Source organism: Oreochromis niloticus, linkage group LG19 (assembly GCF_001858045.2).
Source record: "Oreochromis niloticus isolate F11D_XX linkage group LG19, O_niloticus_UMD_NMBU, whole genome shotgun sequence".
Taxonomy (NCBI): Eukaryota; Metazoa; Chordata; class Actinopteri; order Cichliformes; family Cichlidae; genus Oreochromis; species Oreochromis niloticus.
Window position 1 is genome coordinate 25,374,166 of NC_031983.2, and position 14,119 is coordinate 25,388,284.

The window sequence follows — 14,119 nt, forward strand, 5'->3', positions numbered from 1 at the left end:
TTATTCCAAATTAGCTACTAGCTCTTCATGTTTGTGCTGTCTCCATGGACGTGCAGACAGCTTCCACTGGATTAATTTGATGTCGAGGGAAACTGAATCTCCTGCAAATTCTTATGTTCAATCATTGAGGAGCATACTGAATATTTTATTCTTCACATCACGCTTTCATGTTAATTCTGCATGAAGTATATTTTGAAGTGGCTGTCTCAACTGATGTATTTATAACTAAATACTAGGTTTAATCTGTAGTCATTTCTTTGAATTGCGACCTGCTACTTACCACATATTATGTGAGCCACCTTTGTTATTCTTATGTTTCAGTTCTGCTTTTAAAAATACTGTTCAGTATATGCACAAATTAACAGGTAACTTTACTAAGCTATAAAAACCTTGAAGATTTGTTTTTCATATTACGTCACAAGTATTTATTGCAAGAAGTTTCCTCAGGTCGGACTGGAGGAGAAAAAAGAAGATGAATCAGATAGCTGAGTGGAAAAGTTTCAATACACTGGCCCTCGAGGACTGGAGTTTGAGACCCCTAATCTGAAACAACCCCTGTTGTCAAAAATCTCACTTGTTTTATACAGAATTTTACACACACTTGAACTTCATCAGTCTCTACCATTAAGAAATAGGTTAGACCAAACAATACAATATAAACAAAGAAACAGGAATAAGATTATTCATCCACTTGTCAAACTCATTTACACAGCTAAATGGTTTAAAAAGTAAAACAATGCATACAATACAATTCAAAAATGTTACTTTAAAGAAAATAAACAATGCTATACAAAAGGAAACTCTTCATTTGGTTGTACCCAGTGATGCAGCCAATGAGATCATGACCCTATATAAACAGGAACTGCTGGGTCGGCCCCTCCCACACACCTGTTTTGGATATAGGACCTGAACAGAGGAACAAACAAAGGTGAGTATGACCAAAGCAACATTAGCAAACACAACTTACCAGACCAACCAAATCACCTGATGGTTCAGTAGTATTTGCTTTAAAAGCATATGTGTGGAAGTAAACTGTAACATAATGCTACCACAAACAAACCTGGGGTAGTATGTAGAGCAATGTTACACCAGCAATGTTTAAACTAAAGCATTATGGCCAAGTGTAAAATAATATGGGGTAAATGATTAATATGTTTAAGGGACATGTGGTAAATAAGTTCAAGGCTAACCACTTTGTCACAGTCCTGCACAGTACCTGCTGTATGTTGTTCCTAAGAGTGGACTCTTTTGGACAGAGATCTCGGCTGTCATTATTAGGATCTGCTTGGAGTCACTCTCCCAGTTTGGGTGTTTATCTTTTTTGTATAGGTAGATAGCAACACTACATCCACTGCATCTTCATTTTTAGGTGTGTAGATTTAAGGTGTTTTCTGCTGAAGAACCTTTGAATTGTAGCCCAGAAGCAGCAAAGTGGAAAAAAAGTAAATGAAATGTGTTGTTTGCATAGCCCACATTCAATCACGTTGAACAGTTTGGTATATAGTGCAAGAGTTGTGTGTTTGAAAAAGAATCCCTGCAGATTTGTATAAGTCTGTGAACAGCTTTGTGACAGCTATTAACCACCCAGTTATACTGTATGTGATGCTCTTCACTGATACAGGGCCAGCTAGTTTCAGGGGATAGCTACTCTGTCAGTCTGTATCTGGGGCAGCCCATTATCAGGACACCAGAGACAGAAACAACTCTTGAGTTGTATTTGTCTTTCATTTTATCCTTGATGATAACTATCTAGCTACTTACAGGAGGGGGACCACAGAGAGAGGTGCAGCTGAAATTCAAACATATTTTAAACTCTATATTTTGGATTTTTGTTAGACTAAAACATACACTGGAAAGCTCAGATAATACAGCTAAACCCTACTTGTTCATGTAGTCTTGGCAGAGCCAAAACATCTCAGAACCACCAAAGAAGAGTGTCCAGATGTTGCAGTAAGATGTTACAGCACATCCTTTAACTGCTTTTGTAACAGAGCTCGAACAGCAGATCAAGTTGTCACTGCAGGTCCCCAGTACCTGGCTCCAATTCATGCCTGTCCCAACCACAGATAGTTGCCTCTAGCTGCTGACTAGACGTACCCTCCATGTCTTTTGGCTGTGTTTTGGTGAGTGTACTGCACGATATTACATGTATAACACTGCATAAAGTTTAAAAAAAATATCTGAATAAATGAATTGAAAATAGACTTAGATTTTATAGCTGTGAATTATAATTAAGCCAACTGCTAAATGGGTTAACTTTTGATCTCCTTCCAGTTGATGCTTATGATTAAGTAATCTCACTAGAAAGGAACTGAAAGGTACCCTTGTGAGAAGCTGAACCACTGAGACACAGCTTGATATCAGGATTACCCCTGATCTCTGAGCAGTTTATTCTGTTGACTAAAGACTAAAGGTGGATTTCTACTTAGTGCAAGGCCTCAGTGTGACGTCAGAACTCGCCTAATGTGTAGATTTTGTGTTAGTGTTTGCTGATACAGGTGTCAATGCTATACACTGTAGAGGTTCCTGGACACAAGCGCAGATGCAGGAGTAAAAGTTTAGGCAGTTTATTGAATAACAGATGAAACTGGGATGATTATGAGTTTCCAGGAAAGGGTATAGCAAGGTAGGCAATGTGGTCTCCAGCTGGCTTTTGTGTCCATTCCCAAAATACAGCTCTCAATCTTTACTGCCAAACAACACTCTCTTCAACATCTTTCCAAAACACAGTCTCTTTCTCCCAAGATAAGGGGCATCAGAACATAAAGACCAAAGTCCAAAAAAATAAAATGAAATCACTCTTTCATGAAACTCACAACGGTGAAGAGCTGAGCTCAGATACCACATGCAATTCAATAATTTGGTGTCAAATGTCTGCTAATGAGCCTCAACAGGAATTAGGCGTGTGATCAGCAATGTCATCCAGGAGTGTTACAAAAGAGTGCAAGTCAAGTGAGCTCCATAGTAAAACAAACAGTAAATGGCAATAAGTTACTTGTCTCATAGAAAAATAAATATGTTTTTAACCAAACGTAATTAAGATTCACTCAAACTTGATGTGATACAGGTTTTGTGTCAGAATTGCGACTTTCCATGCCTGCCATTCACGCTGGACACTTCATGTCCTTTATACTTAAATTTAACCCCAGAAGCAAGCGAATACAGTTGGATTTACTTTCCTTTAATTCATGTTATGTATTGAAAATAAGTTTGTACTCAAACTTTTTCTTTTATGACAGTGCTCACTTTCCTGGTATTTTTTTCTGCTTAATATCCCTTCTTATCTTTGCCTTTTAAGACACTAAAAAAATCTTAGGAAATAAAGCTCGCATTTCCACAGATCACAATCTGTTTCCATCACACGAAGAGCATAGCAGAGTGTCTCACACGTTTACATTTTTTTGACCTTTAGATGCTGCAGTGTGAAAATACTTTTGGAATCCCATAACTAGTACTTGGCAGTCATTCAGTTCAACAAGGCTGTTGCTTGATAACAATTTGTTCAAAGATTTACACAGAATAGTGAATCAGGACTGTCTGAGAACCACACTGGATAACTCTTCACACTTGTCCCCATGGAGAATGCTTAATCTGTTTGCATGCATCAGCATGTTACCACGGCTTTGCAATTTACTACAATTAATACTAAATGCATCACATGGCTTGCAGTGTACACTTCCCTCTTAATATATTGATTATATATTAAATTGCTTATACAGCCACATCAGCACAAACACAAACATTACGCCACTCAAGAAGTTTTCATTCTTAGATAAGTTACATACACTGTAATCTATTAAAGATAGTGTATTTAACTAGATAAGCTCCATGGTGGTGTGCACATATACACACCATTTCAGATTATACATTTACATAGTTGAGATCATTAGATTTACTTAAATTTACTGCAGCACAGAGGCTGAAAACAAAAATTGGAAAATATATTGTAGTGAAGTATGTAGCTAAATGTATCTATATCCCAGTTCTTTCACTTTCAGCTTCCTCTGCTGCCACCCTAATGCAAGGCAAGCACTTCAGATGCCTCCAGACCATTTGTCTGAATAATGGCTAGGAAAGGAAAGATGGCCACAAGTCACTGAGTAGTGCTGGAATGACAATAAAGACGGGTTCTTTTTCTTAGGAAAAATACATTTAAATACATTTAACTTTATATTAATAAATAGCCTTCAAATAAACGAGTGAGGGAATTTCACAGAGATGAGTGGGGATGTGCTCTGCTCACACAAATGTGCATCTTGTTACCTTAATCAAAAATTGGGAAAGCTAACTTTGAAATCTGTAAAAGTTGTAAGCAGGCAGATTGCATACATCTTACACATTTCAAAGGTAATCTTCCCAACCCTTATATGTACATGTGACTGTCTATAACAGGGGTCCCCAATGCCAGTCCACGAGGGCCGGTGTCCCTGCATGTTTTAGATCTCACCCTGGGTCAACACACCTGAATCACATGATTAGTTCATTACCAGGCCTCTGGAGAACTTCAAGACATGTTATGAAGGTAATTTATCCATTTAAATCAGCTGTGATGGATCAAGGACACATCTAAATCCTGCAGGGACACCGGCCCTCGTGGACTGGGATTGGGGACCCCTGGTCTATAACATATGCAAGACCTAACATGGAACACACCAGTGAACACTGTTGAATATTAGTGTATTCCTCATTATATTCATCATTTTGCAGTAAATTACCAAGACCATTTATTAGACTTACAAACGTCCTATTTTAGTAGTACAATCAGAATATTACACATTTAAAATGATGGACAGTGTCCTAGTTCTCCCTGCAGTTAGTAAAGGAACAATAAAGCATCACATGGAGATCAAAAGCATGTTGGCCTCACATCACAGTTATGAGGATGATTCTTTGCTTCCCTTTGTATGGAATCAGCTTTATAGCTGTTGGGTCTCCAGGCATTTTATCAACCTGTTGATTTCACTAATGAGTTTGCGAAGACTGCTTGTCTTGCATGCAGAGTTAAAAGTAAGAGAAAGGCATGCAATTTTCTTTTATACATCTTTAAAGACTTTGATAGAATTAAGCAAGTCTCTATAATTGAAGCATAGAAAAATGGTGAAAAAATAATTGAAATGCTTTAGGTTCACAGAGCAGTTTTGTACCATTGTACCTAATAGTAGCTTTAATCCCAAATGTATTTTTTTTTTTAAATATAATGTATTATATATGTGTACGTATATGACATCACATTAGGGACTTGCTCAGAAAGAATGCAATATTTTTGAAAATTTGGGAAAATTTTGCATAAAAATTGTATGATAAAGAATTGCAAGCAAGCGGCACCATTTTTATGGCTGTTCAGTATTTGTTAATGAATTATTGTGGCTAGATTAAGAAAAATAACGCAAATAATTTTTGAAATATTTTTGTCTGAACTAGTCAGAGGTCCAATAAGCATACAAACAAACAAACAAACAAACCCAAAAACAAACAAAAGTAAATAAATCTAATAAAAATTCTAACAGAAAGATTTACTACTAAAAATATTACAAAATATGCACATAGTATTGGAATTACTGTTCTTAAAAGTAATGCAGTAGATTACCTAAATAGTAACAAGAGAAAGTACATTGTTAAACTACTCGTATCATTACTTTCACCTCACTCTTCGAAAGTCACAAAAATACCAGTTAACAACGTAAACCTTGGCTGCAGCTCCGCACAACAAAACAAATCCCTGTCTTAATGAGGACAAGTATGCAATCTGTTAACGTCACTCTGGGTTCTTGGCTAGCTTTGCGTTAGCATGCTCTCTGTGTAGAGAGGAAAGAGACAAAGTTGTAGTATCAAATTGCAGTATAATGCAGTTTTTTTTTTCCTGTCCTTTAGGTATTTTGCAGATGAACTTCACTCTCTTATCCTTTTGTGCAATTAAAATAAATGTCCATATTGCCTGCTTCCTGCACATGACATAAAATCAGATGATTACAGTGCAAAAGGAAACCTTTGTAATGCAAGTAATGACACAATTGCAACTGTAATGCCATTACTGACTTTAGTACAGTAAAGCATTGCATCACTGGTTCAATGAAAATTCTAGTGTGATTATAGTTGTGCTTTACTTTGGAATGCATTACACCCAAGACTGATGATCACCTGCAACCTATAATAACAAAGCACTGCTTCGTATCCAGTTTTATGTGTGAACTTTGTCTTCTGTGTAAAGTTTTAACCAAAAGGCATCGTCTGACTTTTGTTTCCAACAAAACTTTTTCTTGAACTAAACTTTAGGTAGTGTATGACACAAAGGGAGACAAAGTAAAAGGGACAGAGATTGAAAGTGACAGTGAAAGGGAGGAGGAGACTGATTCAGAGATATCTTTAGTTTTGGACAGAATGCACTCCGTTTCACTTGTCTCCTTCATCCTGAATCTCTTTCCCTCTGATTCCTCCTGAGAACTGACAAGTGGAAACAAAGCAGAGGCAGACAGTGACAGGAAAACAGCAGGGGTCCGGATGTGAGACCATGCAATGACTGTATGGGGATCTTCATTTGCTAAGCCCTTTTAGCATGTCATACTGTAACATGATCGAATTTTAACTATTTCAGCCATAAATGAAAGATGGTGTTGTGTATGCCTTTTTTGTGTATTGAAATAAAGGCAATCACACAAACTACAAAAACTCTTTTGTACCTCAGGCCACACGCAGGTTTTCCTGACACTTTGACCTCTTCCCAGCAGTTGCTGTGACAGGTATAGTTTATTGTTCAGGGATAACAGGTGTTGTCTCTTCTGTTCAGTCATATTTCTTTTTTTTCCCAGAGTCCTTGCTGTTTCACAGTGAAGTGCTCCCCACAGTTGTTACATGTCTTTTTGGGGGTTGAAAGCTAGTTGGATGACAACACTATTCTCTAAGGGCTGTCATTCACAACAAATACAGAAAACTTTGCTTGACAAAACGATGTATTCTCGTTTCCTTGGGAGAAAAATCCAGTGAGTGGACCTTGGGTTTAAGCAAAAGGCACCCAACATTTTCAACAAGCTCATTATACAAAGTGTATAATCATAGCTACAATGAGACTATATGCCCTCAATCTTTGCTTTTTGTTCAACAGTGTATTTCAAATATATTGTCTTCTTCACTGCTGATACCACATCAGTTCACAAGTTGGTCCTATTTTCCATTTTCACCTCAGGATAGTTGAACTTGAATCCACTAAGGGCAACCGCCCACCTCTAACACAAAAGGCCAGTCTACAGTTTTCTGGCAGGGAATCATCAATACTGACTAAGATCAGATGTACTATGACCCCAAACAGTGTCTTTAAACATCCTGCAGTGCTCTGGAGGTCAGGATATGATGACATAAGTGGTTGAAAGCACCGTTTTGCCAATGATTTTAGTATCGAGTATATTAAAGACTAATGCAAACTCTGAAGAACATAAACAGCTGGGTCATGACCTAGTTGATCATGAGCCAGGTGCCTTTTACCAAAGGACTGAGATTAGATAATAACTTTGCAGGTCAGCTACGGCATGGCTATGTGCTTTGACAGGACTAAATATTCATCTAGTATATCTTGACAAAAAACTCAGGAGCTCCATGACTGTCTAGGTCATAAAAAGGATTGAATGAGGGGGGGGGGAAGAGACAACATTGATGGATTTCTCTAACAGTGGGTTCAATAGGACTGCAGCCATTGAGGTCCATGTTGCACTGAAGTCAGACCGAAGCAGTCACTGAAGCTAACTGGATAATGTGAGGATGAAGAACTGTGGTCAGTTCTTGTGTGTTCCTTCCACACAGTTTTTATTTGATTGTCATAGTTATAAGGGGACAGCAGTTCTCTGCACTTGTTTTCTATTTGTTGATGTGAAATAAAACTAAAAGTACATTTGGTCCCATGCAGTGTCTTGCTCTGTGTGTGTGTGTGTGTGTGTGTGTGTGTGTGTGTGTGTGTGTGTGTGTGTGTCGTTGTGTGTGTGTGACAGTGAATGAGGATGAGCCTTCAAGACGAGATGAGTAATCTTGCATCACCGAGTGTCGTGTGTGACTAATACTTGCTGTCAGCTTGTTGGCTGTGTACTTTAGAAGGAGAGAAACTAAATACTTTTTCAAAGATTTTTTTTTTTTTTTACATCAATTAAAAATGGTTAGTAATAAAAGTAAAAGTTGGAGATAATTTTGGTAACAGAGGCAATATTCTCTTCTGCCTCTTCATTTTCTCAGCATGCCATGGTGACAGCACTCACTGTTTTCTCAAGTGTCATCAGCTCATCTTTATGCTGACCTAAGATAAAAGTTTCAGCTGTTTATCCAAATAGTTACATGGTCACTCTGAACATAAAGTTCAGACTTGACTGAAAACATAGTTTTGTTAATCACTTTTGTTAATCACTGTCTTACTCCCACATGAACAAACTGTGCATGTATTTTTGAGCAAAACTCTGTATTTCATTACTCAGGTCATAACCCTAATCATCAATATTGGATGCCTGCTGCGTTTCTTAAGTATTAAAAAGCTGTTTCCTCCCAAAACTTTGAATTTTATTTGTCTTTATTTATGTTGTAGTAAACAGAAAAATACCTATCGTTTAAACAAAGATTCTCCTTTGGCTTTAAAATAATTAAGCAAAGGAAATAGCCCATTTATTTGTTTAATTTTCACCCTTGATATTCCGCAAGTATTTTCAGGAGTTAACTTAGAGGTGAATGAGGGTGCATTTGGGGGAAAACACTGAAATCTTTAATGTCATGCTACTGCACCCTTCATTTTTGTTAAGCATAGTACACCCTGAGTTCATCTTTGCATTTAAAGAAATTTGATTAACAGTTTTTTTTTTTTCTTGTGTCTTTTAAATATTTTAATAATGAGTTAGTCATAATTTAGCACGGTTGTTACTACGTATGCAAGCAGACCTTGGACTGCCATTTTAATGAATGCGCATAAATGCATAAAATAAGTGTGATTAAATATATTCAGATCTAATGGAGTAAGTACACTTTAGTAGAAGAAAGCTACTCTTGCTGGTATAGGGTCCAGCTCCCTCATGAACCTCTAAAATGTTTGATTTCACTTGCTAATTAATTTAATCTTCATTTTTGTACTGGAGTTCTCACACACTGGCTAGGAATAGACACCAAAAGCTACTTGGTTAAATTTAGCGAAAGAGATTACATTTATGGTCCTTCACTTTAACTTTACACACTGAAAAACGACAGTTCAGTGTGTTTAAATGCGATGCCAAGTAGTTCCTTACAAGCACCTATATGTGACAATATGGGAGTGAGGCCAACTGTGCTGTCAATATAAATCCTGTGTAAAATGACCCTGACACCAAAGTCCTTGTATGTATATCAGTTAGCTGCCTGGACTCCATAGCAGCCAGACACTGGACAGAGATTGACGGCATGCCTTATTATTTGCAATATTCATAAAGTATCAGTCCACCATTGACCCAGTCATTAGTCTCATCTATATTGGTTTTTTGAGCTCTCTTTTCAGGTCAGTCTTTCTAGCACTGCTCATGAGTGCAATTCAACCAGAATAATATTTTAAAATGTCATTTCTAGGCTTGGGTCCAGAGAAAAGAATGATCCCAATTGAGATGCATTTGATTACTCAAAGTTTCCTGCAAAACGGAGAGAAATCAAAGAAACATGGAATTTTTCACTTAAATATTTATGTATGACATTTTGTCAGAATGTTAAACCTCATGTTTTCTCATGACTTCATGCAGTGGTTTGATAGTTTGACACAGTGTTTTTTAAATTGTTTGTATCACTTCAGGCCAACCGAAACAATTAATATGTCAGTCAATACTATTCTAAAGTTTTAGGATCTTTAGCTTGCAGGCAACTGTTGTTGTGAATCGGTGCAATATAAAATAAACTCAGTTCAGTAGTTATTGATTTTGTTAATATGTCCTTACTATTTCTCAGTGAGTGGAGGAACAGACGCTTAGACGTGCAGGCCTACGGGGAGTCAGTGGTGCTGTTGGCCTTTTGTCTTCCTGCAAGAAAAATGCATAACAGGACTCAGAGAAGTGCCTTTAAGTTGCAGACAAATATAATGACTCACAGACGGAGGTAGACGAAAGGGTTTGTGAGAGGGCACGAGAAGCAAAACAAGAGTGAAAGAATGAGGGTAGAAATGCTGAAGGACAATAAAAAAAATTGCAAATTACGACACTGAATATTTGTCAGAATTTGGAGCATTTGTCTTTTCTTTTTTTTATGCATTTCCACTCCAGTGAATGAGAAAATGAGCTATGCAAAATGAAATGGCAACCGACAGAAAGAAACAGGCTGGAAGATCAAAAAAGTAGATTAAATCACAATATGAATGAAGACAACAGGAAAGAGATATAAAAGGTGGGCAGAGAAGAGGGGGACAGGGGCTGAGTCAAGTACTGCAGGGGTGGAAGCTGAGAGGAGGCGAAGACATGCATTTAACTCATTGTAATGAGTTTCCTGGCAGGACGCGTGGGATATCATCTGCTGCATGTTGCAGCCTGGATGGTGACTCATTCGGAGACGGTGACAGAGAGAATATCTGTAACTCTCTTCCACCTTAAACTTTCTGCCATGAAATGATTGTCTAAGCTTCTGAAACTCAGAAAAGCTTTGCTGCTCCGTGTTGTCTCATAAATGAAAACACATTTCACTTTACGAATTGTAAAGACTCATTGAATTTACCACACTCTGTATTGGATAGCCATTTATAACCACCAATTTCTGTTTGAGATAATAGTGCATGGAAATAAAATTCCATCCAATCCACTTAACTGCTTATCCAATTCAGGGTCAGTTTACTTTTCAGCACACTAATTTACTGTTTTGGTTTGCTTTGCACAGCGCTGTTTTCAGCCTCAACATGTTGGTAAACAAGTTTGAGCGTTTAGCAGCAACTTTCCCCCAGGAGTTGGCAGAGAGCAAAAACAGCTAAAAGAAATTGCACATTGAACTTAACATTTGCCTGGTGGCAAGAAACGCTGCCAGAATCACTCCAAATGCAAACCACCAAACTGTGCAACAGTGGGGTATGTAAGCAGGCAACAGTTGGATATTTATAGTTATTCGGCAAACATATGGAAATGGAAAAATAAAGTATTTGGCCACACCCCAAAACAGTAAATATTAGCACTGCTGAAAATGCTCAGAGCATTAAGCAGCAGATGTTGGAAATAAAGGGAAAGTGTAACTGTACTCACTAGTATTTAAACAACAGAGCATTGTGATATAGCCTGTTCCTCGACACACACAAGGCCATGGGTAAGTGAGCAGTGATGAAATTTGCAGGTGGGGTAAAGGACAGCTGATAGCATTTTCACATGCCAACATTATTTTTTTTTTTTTTTTGAGGGGGTTAGATTGTGCCCTGTAACTGTCAAAAATGCTGTTAAGTTCCCCCTAGTGATGGGGAATAAAACAGCAACGTATAAAGTATTAAAGTTATAAAAGGCATGAGTAGATTGGCTACTGAGTTTTTATAAATTACCTACATGAGACGTTTGCTCAAAGGCCACAAACTGTTATCCTTATAACAAAACTTAAAGTCTACCAGTACCTACATACTGTAAATGTACTGGTGGACAAAATATTACACTGTATAGATGCAGACTGTAATCTAAAGTTTTACCAAAAGACTAAGGATAAAGGCCCCATCATTATGTGAATTGTGGGTTCAGCCAGCTTTCAGTGCAGAGAGAACTGAAAGCCAATTTAATCCAAGGCTGGTTAAGAGGGAGCAGCTAAAATTGGGGCTATGTGATTTAACAGCCTTTGTTCTCTGGTCTCTGCTCCTCTGCCCAGTGGACATGAATGGAATGAAGGAATGGAAGAAAGGCAGGATCCAGCCCTCCCAGCTAGAACAAGTCATGTGTCAGCAATCTTGCTTGTATCTCTCCAATTACCAGCCTCTGAGTGCACCAGGGGGAACTGCACCCCCCCAATCCCCTGCACACACACACACACACGAGGCACCTAAACAGCATGTATTCACTATTCTACCGACTCTAGGCGAGCTGGTGTAGTAGAGAAGAACATGGCGAAATGATCAAAGTTCTTTGTGTGTAGTCATGTTGCACCGTTATTACAGCTTTGCTCTGATATGACCTGTGTTTGTTTAAACAACACATCAAATACCTTATCAAATAGCTTAACCTATAGCTATGTTTCAAAGATGTCTACCACCCTCCAGTGTGACGGACTTGCCTCTTAGGGCACCGCTGCTGATCAGCAAGTAAAAAAGCATGTGTGGTTAATGTTAATAGGCTGATTAATTTTTAAATGCCTACCTTTTTGAGGAAAAGGCTGAGAGGGTTTTGTTTCAGATTAGCTGCTATACTGACCTTCTTTAAGTGCTTCTCCACTTTTGTTTGTTTTTTTCACATTAAGTGAATAAATAGTCATTTTCGTTTGCGGCTCCTCACCAACTGGTGTCTGATTTTAGCTGAGGCATGTGGGAACTCTTTATTTCCATTGCTTATATAGATACCAGTATACACAGTGGCCCAGTGCTACTTTTGCTTGTCACTTTTTCTTTCTTTAAAGTTTAAAGTAATATTTCACTTTGCTCTTGTCAGAATGCTTTCCACTCCCAGTCGGAGAATTGAAACCTCCCTAAAGAAGGTCTAGAAGGAAATCGCAGCAATGCTGGCAGCTTGTATTACAAAAATTTAAGAAGATGACAGCGCTTGGGCCAGATGCTTTCAGTAAAACAAAATTGGAGAGGGGCCGGTAAAGAAATGTTTTACCTTTGCATACACCAGTTTAATTTTCACTTCCTGTTCAGAAAATAGACCAATTTACATCTTTAACTCCTCTTCTATGTTTGAGTAACCATATTGTCAAGTTCAATCATATATATATATATAAAAAAAGATAATCCACATTGCTAATTTGTCTTTGTACATGCTCAGTTCCTCTCCTTGTCTCCTCTTGTTGCATCTTAGTTCCTCTCACCACATAAATATGAGGGAAAAACATGAGAGAGGACCTGAGGCAGTAGACATAAAGGGACATCCTTGCTTAACATCATTCAAGTTTGAGAGATGTGACACTTCATTGATCAACTGTTTTACTATAGCCTATTGTTTTTTTTTCAGATGTCCTCTCGAGGATACTTGAGGGTGCATGGGAGTTTGCCCAACCAGTCTACATGTGTTTTGTGGACTTGGAGAAGGCATTCGACCGTGTCCCTCGGGGTGTCCTGTGGGAGGTGTTGCGGGAGTATGGGGTGTCTGGCCCACTGCTACGGGCCATTCGATCCCTATACAACCGTTGTAAGAGTTTGGTCCGCATTGCCGGCAATAAGTCGGACTCGTTCCCGGTGGGTGATGGGCTCCGCCAGGGCTGCCCTTTATCACCGATTCTGTTCATAATTTTTATGGACAGGATTTCTAGGCGCAGCCAAGTGGCGGAGGGCTTTCACTTCGGTGGCCTCAGAATCTCATCTCTGCTTTTTGCGGATGATGTGGTTCTGATGGCTTCATCGGGTGGGGGCCTCCAGCTCGCACTGGAACGGTTCGCAGCCGAGTGTGAAGCAGCGGGAATGAGGATCAGCACCTCCAAATCTGAGGCCATGGTTCTCAGCCGGAAAAGGGTGGAGTGCCCACTCCGGGTCGGGGATGAGTTCCTGCCCCAAGTGGAGGAGTTTAAGTATCTCGGGGTCTTGTTCGCGAGTGATGGGAGAAGGGAGCCGGAGATCGACAGACGGATTGGTGCTGCGGCTGCAGTGATGCGGACGCTGCACCGGTCCGTCGTGGTGAAGAGGGAGCTGAGTGTAAAAACGAAGCTCTCAATTTACCGGTCGATCTACGTCCCGACCCTCACCTATGGCCACGAGCTGTGGGTAGTGACCGAAAGAACGAGATCGCGGATACAAGCGGCAGAAATGCGCTTCCTCCGAAGGGTGGCTGGCCTCTCCCTTACAGATAGGGTGAGAAGTTCGGCCATCCGGGAGGGGCTCAGAGTAGAGCCGCTGCTCCTCCACATCGAAAGGAGCCAGTTGAGGTGGTTCGGGCATCTGACAAGGATGCCTCCTGGGCGCCTCCTGGGTGAGGTGTTCCGGGCATGTCCCACCGGGAGGAGGCCCCGGGGCAGACCCAGGACGCGCTGGAGAGATTATATC

General features: G+C 39.3%; 2 long non-coding RNA genes across 2 annotated transcripts; one reads left to right on the forward strand and one right to left on the reverse strand.

Annotated features, from left to right (window-relative positions):
• Positions 1-416: 416 nt before the first annotated feature.
• LOC112843156 (uncharacterized) lies at positions 417-12,411 on the reverse strand. The gene is made up of 4 exons (XR_003215324.1): positions 12,339-12,411; positions 9,918-9,998; positions 819-906; positions 417-453 (listed from the first exon to the last, which is right to left on the reverse strand). It is a non-coding gene; the product is annotated as an uncharacterized LOC112843156 (long non-coding RNA).
• Positions 870-6,605, forward strand: LOC102078768 (uncharacterized). Its single transcript, XR_270160.3, has 3 exons — positions 870-928; positions 1,992-2,123; positions 6,440-6,605. It is a non-coding gene; the product is annotated as an uncharacterized LOC102078768 (long non-coding RNA).
• Positions 12,412-14,119: the final 1,708 nt, after the last annotated feature.